Genomic DNA, 9,238 nt, shown 5'->3' with positions numbered 1-9,238 from the left:
TCATGTTTTGTTTAGTTAATTTAACGCAATTTCCCGTTTTCCTTTTTTTTTATTATATGATTTTGCACAATGGGGACATTGTGCGATTTGGTTTGGGGAAGGTTTTTACGTTGCATTTCATTTGCTTGCATTCACGTTTACATTTTGTCTTGCATTGTTGTTTATTTTCTCTTATATATACAGAAAATTCAAAAAAATTGAAAAATTTCAAAACATTGCACGTTTATTTTAGCATTTAGGTCGAGTCGGAACGGTAGTATTTCAATGATGACATTGCATTTTCAGCCGTTTATGCCTAAGCCTTGCCAATTGACATATTATTAGTAGAATCATATATGCATAGTCTACGAGTTTTCGTTACATTTCTTGCTGAACTTGAGACTTGACTTAGATTTTTGGCAAACTACTTATATTTCTGAGGTTTAGAGCCTATAACTGGTGTCATTCATGACCTGTTTATCTAGGATTATGAGTAGTTACTCCTTATGAGACATGTTACAGAAATATGCATAAATATGAACTTGATCTGCTTAATACATGTATGCATTCGGTTTCGTGGTTAGTTGACACATGTGGAAGAGGTTTCCTTTATTCATTTAGCCCATAAGCTCCACACTGCCAAAAATAGCCATTTTGTCCCGTTACTACATCCTACACTTAGCCTGCCCTTGTCAAGCTAGTAGTTTATGTTCTTGGGATTGTTACTTCATTTTTGGTAGTTAATGCTCATTTTGAGGTGTTGTTGGGAAAATGAAAAAGGAAGGAAAGGAAGGAAAAAACAGAATTGAAAAAGAAAGATGAATGCATGTGTACTGTAGGGGACGGTCGATCGACTGGACTCATTGGTCGATCGACTGATGCCCGAGAAGAAAAAGAAAATCAAATCGCATAATTCAAAGTCTTTATTAAATGGCGATTTTTGCTCCCATGTTGCATTCATATCTTATGGGGAGTTGATTAATTATGGAGATTGTGAGATTTGTGCTTGCTATTAGCACTCGTTTTATTTGAATTTTGAGCAAGAAATTGGATGTTGTTATTAATTTGGTTCCCTTAGTTACTAGCTTGGCTTTTAACTCTGTTTTTATCCAAATTTACTTTAGCCTCTTCTTACCCATTACCTCACATATCCATATTTACCTCGGCATGTGTCATGGTCATCTGTTTGGTTGGAATGCATATGTTCGTTTGTAGAGATCATTTTCATATTAGATTGCAGGTATGTTCTTATAGGTCGTAGTTAGGTGAGTGTCACTACAAAATGAATTCTTTCTATCTTATTCATTATTCACCTGTGTTTATGAGTGATATGAGCGACTCGTGAGAGTCCGAATTGATAAGTCTCTACAGTTGACGGTTCAGCAGGTTTTTAACGACTACATAACTCGTTTGCATGATTCACATTGCTAATTGATTGTTGGTTATTGCATTAAATTGGTTTAGGCTTTACAATCTCCATTTCGCTCTGAGATTGAACTCGTTCCATTAGGTTTTAGGATCGAGTCTACTTCTTGCTTGAGGACAAGCAAGGGTTTGGTTTGGGGAAGTTTGATGCGTGTCTTTTATATGATGTTTTACACCCTATTTTACACGCATTTCAGAGCTCAATTATGTAGTTAAAGCTACTATTTGCCCCATTTCGTCTACTTTCGTATTTTTATGTAATATTGCATATTTATGTGGAAATGAGTAGATATTGAGCTACATCCGTCCCCGAGTATCTTGCATTGCATTTGTCATGAAGTATTTACTCAAGGAACGAGCTTGGTGCGTATTTCGAGGCCTGAAAGACAACTTTACGAAGAATTTAGAAGCGGACTACCAGTTATAGCAGTCGATCGACTGGTCTTCATGGTCGATCGACCAACGCACGACTTACAGGAGCTACTGTTCAGCATAGTTCAGTCGATCGACCAGTCCCAGTGGTCGATCGACCAAACCGTGATGCTGGCGTGAATAAAAAGATCGAGAATTAAGAAGCCCATGGTGTATTAGGTTTAAGAATAAGTGTTACGTTATATTCCTATATAACGTAACCTGACACTTTTCAGTTTTTTTTATCAAGCTTTAATTCAGTTTTATCATCAAGTTCTACACATACATTAGTTTAAGTTGTTTCATTAAAAAAAGTTCTCTTTTGCATTCGGTTTTGATCTTTTCCTCTGCGATTTCCTTCACGGTACTCTCCTATTCTTATATTCAATTTCATTGCTTTAATTTGCAGATAGTTTAGGATTACTAGGTTAGATCTCCCGAAGCCAAATTATTGTTTTATGTTAATTGTTCGTTTAATTAATTTAAGCATGAATTCGAATATTTTAATTGTTAAGTTTATTGTTGTTATCATTTCCAGTATGAGTAGCTAAACCCCTTGTGCTAGGATGTAGGAAATCTGTAGAAGTAGGCGGCATTAGAATAGTAGGCCCGAATCGCGCCATGGTCGATCGACTGGCCTACCTGGTCGATCGACCGGCTACGTGAGATCGCCTTCGTTTTAATTAATTAAATTACTATGTTTGACGAATCGAGTGCACGCGACTAGTTGAATGCCTAGGATTTGACCGACCCAATAAAGATCGAAAGATAGGGAAGGGAGATAGCCTACCTAATTAACACGACTAAATTTATAAGATCGAGAGATGAGTTAATTTAGCCTTTTCAGTACTAGTGATATTAGGGACCCGTAGCGAGATCGAAAGATGCTACGTGTAAGAATGGACCGAGAGGACTTCTTATTTTCCCGTCTCACGTGTTTGTTTTAGACCTACCTAGTATATTGCCGCCGAAACTATAGTGAACCGGCCATCTTAGCACCCTTTTTGTTCTTGATTTCATCCGTTTATTTAGTTTACTGTCTTTTATTGCCTTTAGCTATAGACCAAATCAAATCAAACCCCCACACACTGTTACTTTTAGACTTAAATAAGACAACTATTAATTGCATCGCCTCTCTGTGGTTCGACCCTGCTACCGCTATCTATAGTTGTAGTTGGAATTATAAATATCATCTTTGGTGCACACAACGACATGCATCAGTGATTAACAATAATTAAAAAGGGATTAAGAGAATTATACCTACTAATGATTCCAATAATAAAGCAAAGAATAAAAGAAGTACTTGATGCTTGATTGGAAGGTTGTCAATCTCCCAATAATAAACCAAATAGTCTTCAATTACCCAAAATAAAGGATGAACAAGAGAGAGATTAAGGAAATAAAACTTGTATTAAAACTTGATTAAATGTTGATTACAAGATTAAAGAGAGATTTGATTGATATTAACTACACTAAAGATTTCTAAGAAGAACATGCTCTTCTAATTAGACTAATGAGGTATTTATACTGGGGATTATGTACATAAATTAGGGTTTACTAAGGGCTTAAATGACGATTAAGTCCTTGAGGAATCGCCGGTCTCTAGGGAGACTCCGGTCTCTTTTTCGCCGGTCTTAGAAAAAGATGTGCATCCTTCCTTGAAGCTTGTAGAAGACGAAAGTACTGTCTGGGAATCCGGACGTTTTTGGCACGGGACGGGTGGATTTGGGAGCTTCTGGACGAGCGTCCAGAAGGGAAAGACGGGCGTATTTGGGTGGTTTTGCCCGGGCCCTCGGATTGTGGGTGGTGGACGGGCGTCTTCAAGGCAATCCGCACGGATTGTCAAACAGTTTCGTTTCTTCTTCTTTTCTTCCTTTTCCTTCATAAAATCCTTGAGGATTTCCTCGGGGATGTAAGGATCTTTTCTCATCATTGCCCATCTACTATAGTATGTACAAAGGCCTTCTAATCTTGTCTCTCCTTGATGCTTGGTCATTGAATTCAATCAATTTAGCCTCATTTTGCCATGAAAATGCAAGGTTTGCACTGCTTTCCTACCAAGGACACAAAACCTCAAAGAATATGCAAAACAAAGAACTAAAGACAATAAATGACCCAAATATGCACTAAAAAGCATGGGAACAAGGCTAATTCGGGGACTAAATATGCTCTAATTATGGTCACATCAGCGTGTCCCGGTACTTGTGTGGTTATCGGTATATCTAGGCGTGTCCCGGTATCGTGGTGGTTGTGGGTACATCTGGGCGTGTCCATATACCGGAGTGGTGGTTGTTTGATAGCGGTTCATTCATGTTATAGTCATGTTGCATACTCACACACTTTGAGTCGTGTTACACCTTATTTATTTATTGAAACTGACATTTGTGTGTCTGTGTAACTGTCACCTATTTCCGAGGTGGCCTATGTCGATCCATATGATATTTCCGATCATATGGAGAGCAGGTTGGGTACAGATTTTGCTTATTGACGTGATCTGGATGTGGGCCGCGCCTTGGACTCAGAGTCGAGTGGTGATGTGACCATTATTTGAGCATATTTAGTCCCCGAATTAGCCTCGTTCCTATGCTTTTTAGTGCATATTTGGGTCATTTACTATCTTTAGTCCTTTGTTTTACATATTCTTTGAGGTTTTGTTTCCTTGGTAGGAGAGGAGTGCAAACCTTGCATTTTCATGGCAAAATAGAGCTAAATTGATCGAATTTAATGACCAAGCATCAAAGAGAAGACAACACTAGAAGGCCTTTGTACATATTATAGTAGATGGGCAATGATGAAGAAATCCTTGCATCCCCGACTAAATCCCGGAGGATTATTGGAAGAAGAGAGGAAGAAAAGAAGAAAAGAAGGCTGGAACCCAATCCGCTCGTCCAACCAGGCAAGCGCCCGTACAACACTTCAAGAATCCGAGCGTCTTGCCATAGGGACACCCGTCCAACCACGCGCCAATCCGCTCGTCCAGCCATCAAGCCACTGGTCCAGCCACCCCAGAATCCGCCCGTTCCGACCCCTTGGACGCTCGGATTCTCTTACAGGCCCATACGTCCTCTTCTCCCCTCCATGAAAGATGCGCATATTTATGAAAGACCGGCAAAAAGGAGACTCGCATCTTTTCTGAGAGGAGTGATTCCTCAAGGACTTAATCGTCATTTAAGCCCTTAGTAAACCCTAATTTGTGTACCTAATCTCCACTATAAATACCCCATTAGTCTAATTAGATAATCATGTTCTTCTTATCAATCTTTAGTGTAGTTTATATCATTCTAATTTCTTCTTAATCTTGTAATCAACTTCTAATCAAATATTAATACAAATCTCATTTCCTTAATTTCTCTTTTGTTCATCTTTTATTTTGGGTAATTGAAGATTATTTGGGTTATTGTTGGGAGATTGACAACTGTTAGGCCTGGAAATCCGCAGACCTCCCTGATCAGTATCTCATCTAAACCTAACTGCCAGGCTGTTAGGATATCAGGCTATCAGGACACATGAAGACAGGCGCCAGGCCATGGAGAGGACAACGGTCAAAATATCAGGACGATATTAGACCATAAACGCGTATTATAAAAGGATTACATACGCAGCATTGAATGGAAAGATCTTGCAGTAAATGCAGTAATTAAGGGAGAAATATTGACAATTATTATGGACAATTATGGAGAATAATCCGCATTAAATCCAGCATCAGGCAACCATTCAAGTGAAGCTTATATAAGAAATACCTTGAAGACATTTGCAACAGATCATACACACAAGAAGAAGCATACATCTACATACACGATACCTAGAGAAATCTAAGCATTGTCGTTGTCATACAATTATTCTCCTAAATTACATAGTGAAATCATCTCCTGGCTTGGTGCCCGTGGTTTTTTCCCATTTAAGGGTTTTCCACGTACAAAATTCTATGTCTTATTATTATTATTTTGGTTATATTCAAAGCGTACATTTTTCCCCTGACGACCTGACCAACAGACCGATTAGAGCTAGTTAACTCTACTTAAATCTACCCTGACCTGATTTCGCCTTACGCAAAATCCACACAAAACAACAACCTTCCAATGATTCATCAAGTACTTCTATTATTCTTTGCTTTATTTTGGAATCATTAGTAGGTATAATTCTCTTAATCCCTTTTTAATTATTGTTAATCTTTCTTACTTGTTCATCATGTTTTGCTTTGTTAATGTGATTGACAACCTTGTTAACATGTTAAACTTGATAATGAGTGAGTAGTTTTCTTAACTAGGGTTAATGGGTAATTAGGGGAAACCAACATGGGGGATGATTCATGCTTAATTTAATATGTTTTCATAGTTTATTTGCTTGCTTGTTGTGATCTCAACTTATGCACATGTTATGTTTGATGAAATGCGAGCCTATGAATCCTTGCATTTTTTACCCATCACTTACCTTTTCAATGAGACTTGTAAGACATAAACCAACTCGAGTCTCATTAGACAATGCATATAGTTGAGTAGGGAATATTAAGTCGACTTGTAGGTGTTGTACAATCTAATCGATTCGGCTCCGGGACCCAAACCTTCCTATGATTATAAGATATAAACCAACTCAATCCATCACAACAATAATTGCTTGCTTATAATTTGAGAATATGTTTGTATGATCAATTCCCATGAATCCCTTATGATTTATCAATTGTTTACATCTCATTTAAATCATCTTGCTTGCTTACTTTTATTGCTATTTAGTTTAGTGATCTTCTTATCTCAACCCAAATCGTGACACCCCTAGACACCGCTACTTGCAATCGAAAATCATACATCAATACCCGTCCCTTGGGATCCGACCTTTACTTGCCTCTTTACTAATATTAGAGTTGTTTGTGAAGTTATAAATATTGTTTTGGTCTAGGTGCTCCTAACGACAAGTAACAGAAAATTAAGCTCCAAGTGAGTCCGACCAAAAAATGGCGCCGTTGTCGGGGATGGTGTTAACTTGATTTGATTTTCTTAGATTGTTATTAGTTGTGTCTTTCTTTGCCTTGGGGAAGTAAAACTCCTCAAGGTTTGTTCTAATTGTTTTCGAGTTGTTTGATATTTTGCATGTCTAGAAGATCACAAGGTAACTTGTTACCCATTGATCACGAAATTGAAAGGACTTTGACAAACAATAGAAGACTTGCTCGAGGTACTTTGAGAGGTATTGGTGAGGTTGTAAACATTCAACCAAATACTATTGAGTTCATCAACCCTTTTGCAAGAGAAGGTGAGGAGAACCCAACAAAAAATCAACCCATAATGCCTAAATTTTCAGCACATTCCGTACCAACCGAGGAGAACCTACCCAATGGTACTCCCAAACCACAACACTTAACCGGAAATTTCATTGCTAAATCCGCATTTATCCAATTAGTCGAAAGAAGCCAATTTGGGGGAATGCCTAGTGAAGACCCTCACTCCCACATGGAGACTTTTTGTGACTATTGTGATGCGATTTCACAAACCGGTGTGACTCAAGACCAAATTCGATGGGTCTTATTTCCTTTTTCTCTAATCGGCACCGCAAAACAATGGTTGAAAGGCCTTGATAAGGATACTCTTGGAATTGACTCTTGGAAGAAGTTAGCTCTAGCTTTCTACAAAAAATTCTACCCTCCGGAAAAGACTAACATGCTAAGAGTTCAAATTATGGGTTTTAAGCAAAGGGATGAAGAATCTTTGTGTGAAGCTTGAGAGCGGTTCAAAGGGATTTGTCGCTCATGTCCTCATCATGGACTTAGCGAGTGGTTCTTGGTACAACAATTTTGGAATGGTCTTTATGAAGACTCAAGAAACATTCTCAACATGGGATCAAATGGTATGTTCACCGAAGTTGACGATAATCAAACTTGGAACAAGATTGAGGAAATGGCGGTCCATAATTCACAATATAGTAGACCTCGCAAGGCTACTAGAGGAGGAAAACATGAAGTGGACTCTATTACTCAATTGGGTGCTCAACTTAGTGCTCATATTGATACCATTAACTTGAAGTTTGAAAAGGTTATGGCTAAACTTGAAGAAGCTTCAAAATCACCAAAGCATCATGTTAATGCCATGGTAGCATCTTCATCAATCCCAAGTGGGATATGTGAGAATTGTGAAACTTTGGGACATGACCAAAGTGAATGTAGGGGAACAAGTGAACAAGTGAATACTTTTCAAGCATACAAGAGTGGTACCCCTTATTCCAATTATTACAATGAAAACACCAAATTCCACCCAAATCTCTCATACAAAAGTCAAAATGTTCAAAACCCTCAACAAACATACACCCCACCTCCCATGAGAAACCAAAATCAAAGACCCTTTTTCAACCAAAACCAAGGTTACCAAAATCAAACTCCATACAATCAACAAAATGACCAAGGTTTTGATGTTCAAAAAGTGGTCCTCCAAATGCAAAAGAATCAACAAGAGTTTTTCACTCAAATGCAAAAGGATAGCCAAGCAAAGGACATCACCATCAACAACATCCTAGCCCACACAAAAATGTTGGAAACCCAATTGACCCAACTAGCATCTTCAAACTCTCAAAGACGGAAGGGGCAATTACCACCTCAAGGTAATCCCCCAAGACATGAAACGGTTAGTGCTATTCACTTGAGAAGTGGTACGAGATATGAAGGACCAAAGAAGAAAGTTGAGGATGAAGTTGTGGAAGCTAGTGACAAAGAAGAAGTTTTGAAAAACTCTAAGGAAGATGAACCAACAAAAGAAGAGGTTTCAAAGAAAAGTCAAGAAAAGGCTAAGGAGAAGGAGCCCATTGTGATTCGACTTCCATTCCTAAGTCGTCAAGCTAAGCCTAAGTTTGATGACCAACTTGGATATTCATGAAAATTGTGAAGAATTTGGAAGTCTCGATTCCTTTTACGGAATTAATCAATCACGTGCCGGCCTATGCAAAGTACATGAAGGACATCCTTACGAAAAAGAAGTCAATCCGGAAGCTTGAAACTATCGCCTTCACTAATTGCGTAGTGCAATCCTTCAAGGGAGTTCACCTCCTAAACTTAAATACCCGGGAAGCTTCTCAATACCGTGTACCATTGGTGACACCACGATCAACAAGGCTTTGTGTAATCTAGGAGCAAGGGTGAGTTTTATGCCGTATTCGGTTAGTAAAAGGCTAGGGATAGGAGAGCTTCAATGTACCAACATCACACTCCAAATGGCCGATAGATCGACGAAGACATCGTTAGGGATATGGGAAGATGTTCCCGTGAGAATCGGCAAATTCTTCATCCCGGTGGACTTTGTCATTGTTGACATGGAAGAAGACTCCAATATTCCGATCATCCTTGGTAGACCTTTCTTGCACACCGCGGGTGCGGTGATAGATGTGAAGCACGGAGAGCTTACTCTAGAAGTGGGAGACGAGACCATAACTTTCAATCTGGACA

At 38.7% G+C, this 9,238-nt stretch overlaps 1 non-coding gene across 1 annotated transcript; it reads right to left on the bottom strand.

Moving 5' to 3' along the window:
* Nucleotides 1-7,466: 7,466 nt before the first annotated feature.
* LOC141593692 (small nucleolar RNA R71) lies at nucleotides 7,467-7,573 on the bottom strand. The gene has a single exon (XR_012521762.1). It is a non-coding gene; the product is annotated as a small nucleolar RNA R71 (small nucleolar RNA).
* Nucleotides 7,574-9,238: the final 1,665 nt, after the last annotated feature.

Source organism: Silene latifolia, chromosome 7, assembly GCF_048544455.1.
Source record: "Silene latifolia isolate original U9 population chromosome 7, ASM4854445v1, whole genome shotgun sequence".
NCBI classification, from domain to species: Eukaryota; Viridiplantae; Streptophyta; class Magnoliopsida; order Caryophyllales; family Caryophyllaceae; genus Silene; species Silene latifolia.
Note: the sequence above shows the minus strand (reverse complement) of the source record. Positions and strands in the feature narration are given on the sequence as shown.